Raw genomic sequence first — 5,368 nt, 5'->3', positions numbered from 1 at the left:
GAGAACTGTACTTAAGTACTTGAGTAAATGTACTTAGATACTTCCTGTGCCACATGCGGAGACGGGCTGTGGGCGTGTTTGTGTTGTTTACTAACAAGACTATCATGGCGGCGGCGGAGCTCAAGTCTAGTTTCTCCACCTGGAGATATTCTCACTATTTCACTTTTGTCGAGCACAAAGAAAAGAAAGTTTCTGTTAAATGTAAGTTGTGTCTTGGCGGGTCAAAGATCCTATCTACTGCTTTAACCAGTAATTCAAATCTCTTAAAACATCTGCAAAAACAACATGCTGGGACGAAGCTAGTAGCTAAGACCACAGAGACTCAGCCGACGCCACTCCACCTCCACATAAGCAACAGCGGCTGGATTTTAACCAAGGGACTGCTGGCCAGGGAAAAGTCGATAAAGCCATTGCACAGTATGTTGTAGAACACATGCAGGCTATTGCTACAGTGGAGTCACCCGCTTTCAGGGAGCTAGTTAGCATGATAGCATGTCCGGGCGGCACACGGCATATGGGACGGAACACTTTTTCCAACTACCTGGAGAAAGAATATACAAAAATGGAAAGCCAGCTAATATCGATGCAATCCAGATTGCATATAATGCATGTCAAGTTGATCAACAGATTGTATTATTCTCCAATGCAATAACAGTACTGAAATGAAGGTGATAAGGGCATTAATGGGAGACATTCTTTCAAGTAACAAAAACGTTACTTTTCACAGTAACGCATTACTTTTGGGTGTAAGTAACTAGTAAAGTACCTGAGTTACTTTTGACATGAAGTAACTAGTAATGGTAACTAGTTAGGCCTACTGGTTTTCAGTAACTAGCACAACACTGCACATAACACATATAAAATACAGAAAACACAACTAAGTCAACAAAAAGACGAAAAGCAGTCTCTACATTGAGCACATTAGGGACATTAAGGTACACTACTTGTTACTGCAAGAGCAGCTGGTGGTAAGGACCTCAGACAACTTCCATTTAAAACAGGCTATAGGGACAAGTGCCATCAGTTTGAGGCTTGATTGAATAATATTCATTACAAAGTAAATCATTCTATCAAAAATACTGCAACGAATGAAAATAAGCTTGAGATAATTGAAACTGTGATTTGAATAAGTTCTAATAGGCTATTGTTGTTTTTAGATTTAGAAACCAACATTTTTTAAATGTATTTCTGGCGTTGCTAATGACGACCATACTACCCGGGAACGATTAGTGAACGTTGCAAGCAAGCTAAAGAAAGAAGAAAGCCGAATGATGTTGTGAGAGGTACAGAGGAGAATATTACCAGAGAAAGTGAACAAGTGAATGAGGAGGAGGACAGTCATCAACCGAGCACAAGCGCAGGCTCCGCCAGCAACGCAAAAGTGATATGCACAGCCGCTGTGATGGAGGAGAGAAGTGACTCAGGAAGAAGGCATTTGTTCAAAGGATGGAGAGAAGGCTGTGACCGAGGTCAAAAGCTGAGAAAGCACACACTTGTCCTTAATTATCTTTTTTACTTTGCCAGCACAGAAATGGCCATAGCAAACACCAGCAGACTGAAGATGAGCGATTAGCCCTCAGGCTCATCTGCTCCTGGAGGCTTCATTATTATTGTACAAACACGCATTAATAGACATTTACAGATCAATGACGAGGTCCACAATAGACTATGGTTGTATAGTGTATGGAGCAGCAGCAAAAACATCGCTTTTAAAAATGGATAGAATACAATATAAAGCATTGCGGTTGTGTATTGGAGCGATAAAGTCATCCCCTATCAATGCAGTTCTGATAGAAGCAGGAGAGACACCTCTGGAGATCAGAAGAGGGAAACTTGCTCTGTCATACTGGGTCAGGCTACAAGGAAGTGGAGAGGAACATATCACTAACAGAAAACTACAGGATTGCTGGGAATATGCAAAGTTCCAGGGGCGTGGGTTTGGCTGGACGAGTGAGGAGAGAACGAGGGCATGTGGAGTGGAGACCATCACGTTTGCCAAAGCAAGCCCATTAGCCGTGTTCCCCCATGGCTGTCCCCAGAAGCTAACATAGATGTGAGTATCATAGAAAGGAGAAAAGAGTGGTGAATAAATGAAGTGGGAATTAAAACGAGTACCTGAACGAAAAGTACTACAATTACCTCAAAATGTACACAGATGGTTCTAAGAACAAGAGAGAGTGTGTTGGAGTTGGTATATACAGGCGTATTTTCCCAGGCGTTAAAATATCGATCTGAAAAAGAGCGTCTGATCAACTATCAGTGTACACAGCAGAAATGCTGCAGTAATAATAGGACTCCAGTGGGTTCAAGAGGTCAGAGCAGAGAGGGTGGTGGTATGCACAGATATAGGACTCCAGTGGGTTCAAGAGGTCAGAGCAGAGAGGGTGGTGGTATGCACAGATATAGGACTCCAGTGGGTTCAAGAGGTCAGAGCAGAGAGGGTGGTGGTGTGCACAGATTCATTGTCCTTATTAAAAAGCATACAGTCAACAACAACTGCCAGAGAAGACATTCTCATAGAACTGAACCACAGCCTGTTCAGACTGCACAGAGGCGGTATAGAGAACGAGTGCGCATGAGGGGGGGAAAGGGAACGAGTGTGCATGAGGGGGGCAAAGGGAACGAGTGTGCATGAGGGGGGGGAAAGGGAACGAGTGCGCATGAGGGGGGGAAAGGGAACGAGTGCGCATGAGGGGGGGGAAAGGGAACGAGTTTGCATGAGGGGGGGAAAGGGAACGAGTATGCATGAGGGGGGGAAAGGGAACGAGTGTGCATGAGGGGGGGAAAGGGAACGAGTGCGCATGAGGGGGGGAAAGGGAACGAGTGTGCTGATAAATGAGCAAAAGGTGCTCTACAAAAGGAAAAAGCTTTACCAGCTGAACTTGGAGAAGGAGAAGGAGAAGGAGAAGGAGAAGGAGAAGCAGTCGTTAGGAAGAAAGGGAGGGAGGTCTGGCAGAAGAGGTGTGAGGAAGACCAGAAAGGCAAAGAGTATCATAAAGTTCAAAAGACAATCACAATGAATATTTATAAAGAAAGAAACAGAAGGGAGGACATCACGATAGCTAGACTCAGAGTGGATCACACTTGAAAGCTACGCTATGGGAAAGTGACGAGTGCAGGAGCTGTGGAGTTAAAGAACATGTGGAACATATGTTGTTACATTGTGAGATCTATAAAGCGGAAAGAGAGGGAATGGAGTGGGGTTGGTGTTCTGGGGACAGAAGGAGAGCTACCAGAAAGGCCTGTTTACCTTCTTGAGTGAAACCGGAGTAGGAAACATAATTTAACATTAGGTCAGGAAAGATCATTCATCAGCTTCATTTGTTACTTCAAGGCTGGATTATTGTAACTCTTTATTATCAGGGTGTACCAAGAAGTCAGTCAAGTCGCTTCAGCTGATTCAAAATGCTGCGGCTCGTGTACTAACCAGAGTTAGGAAAAGGGACCACATTACTCCTGTTCTGGCTGCCTTACACTGGCTCCCTATAGAACACAGGATAGAATTTAAAATTCTTCTTCTCGCCTACAAAGCCCTTAATGGGCAGGCGCCATCTTACCTCAAAGAACTCATTATACCCTACTGTCCTACTAGGGCATTGCGTTCCAAGAATGCAGGGTTGTTGGTTGTTCCTAGAGTCTCTAAAAGTACAATGGGAGCCAGAGCCTTTTCTTATCAAGCTCCACATTTGTGGAATCAGCTTCCAGTTTGTGTTCGGGCGGCAGACACCCTATCCGTTTTTAAGAGTGCGCTTAAGACCTTCCTTTTTGATAAAGCTTATAGTTAGGGCTGATTAGATCCAGCCCCTAGTTTTGCTGATATAGGCTTAGTTTGTCGGGGGACATCTTCCTTCTTCCTTCTCTCTGTCTATACCTGTGTACTCTCATGTTCCCATTAACCCAGCTTCCCCAAATATCTTTATTTTTGGTGTCTATATACGCCGGGATCCGGAGTCATGGATGATCCTGCGCTCCTCTGTCCTGGATCGCGAGCCCTGGATCTTGAGTCGTGGCTGTGGTCCTGGATCATAGGTCCTGGATGGATATCCTCGTGGATTCATCTTCCTATTATACACACATGCATTTCCAAACATTTGGACTACCTATGTTGCAAATGTATTATCTTTTCAATTTACACACGGCATCTATTGCAGTCTGTCCGTCCTGGGAGAGGGATCCCTCCTCTGTTGCTCTCCCTGAGGTTTCTCCCATGTTCCCTTTAAACTGTGGATTTTCTCCAGAAGTTTTTCCTTGTACGATGTGAGGGTCTAAGGACAGAGGGTGTCGTATTGTCATACTGATATTTTGTACAAACTGTAAAGTCCACTGAGACAAATGTAACATTTGTGATATTGGGCTATATAAATAAACATTGATTGATTAATTGATCATAGATTTATATTTTTGTTTGATTTATTTCTTGTTTTTTGATTATTTATTTATTTATTTTTGATAATATCATAGGGTAACGAGTTGGAATGATATGATGATTCATACTCATGTACAGTAGGTGGCGGTATGCACCTTTTAAGTTGTTTGCAATCCGCCAAAAACGAGAGAAGAAGAAGAAGCTGTGTAACAAAGTCCTGAGGAAACTCAGCGGTCTCCCAAGGAACCGCCTGCCTGTCTGCCATAGGCGGTGCGTGAGGCTCAGGTTTTCTCTCTCTCTCTCTCTCTCTCTCTCTCTCTCTCTCTCTCTCTCTCTCTCTCTCTCTCTCTCTCTCTCTCTCTATTCTCTCTCTCTCTCTAAGAGAGAGAGGGAGGTGTGGCGTGTGCATGTGTAGAGCGAGAGTGAGCATGATAACCTCCTTTAGCTTAGGAACCACTGGACCTCCCTAACCGAAAGGAGAGGAGAAAATGCTGCCCCACAATGCATTGCAGCCGCAGCATTTGCCGTCACTCAACAGTCGGCCGTTCACGGAAACAACCGATTATGACGGAGAAATGATATCATGAAAGTTACGGTGCTCATTAAGCTAAACGTATGTGGTAAGTTGCCAAAGTGCTTTTTTCTGAACGTTCATCAGTATTATAATCAAAGAGAGAAATATGAACGTTAGTTTTTACTGAAATGATCAAATAAAGTCAACATCTCACAGTCTTTACTGAGCTGTGGGGTTTGTTCAACTTTTAAAAGATGTTTGAATGGTGATATACACAGTGATAGATGTTAAGGACTAACGTTTATAATAAATACATCTGTATTGATTTAAGATCTTTTCATCAATCATACGTATTGGGATCATTTGTATTAATGAGGACCGGAGGGAGAGGGGGACGAGCATAAGCTTCACTTTCCTTTTTATTTCAATTCCAGCTTTGGTCCTGAAGAATCTGTTTCTCTGTTGTCCACGTTCATAAAGCATAAAGC

Source organism: Gymnodraco acuticeps, unplaced genomic scaffold, assembly GCF_902827175.1.
Source record: "Gymnodraco acuticeps unplaced genomic scaffold, fGymAcu1.1, whole genome shotgun sequence".
NCBI classification, from domain to species: Eukaryota; Metazoa; Chordata; class Actinopteri; order Perciformes; family Bathydraconidae; genus Gymnodraco; species Gymnodraco acuticeps.
The sequence above is the reverse complement of the archived record's forward strand: the minus strand, read 5'-3'. Positions refer to the sequence as shown.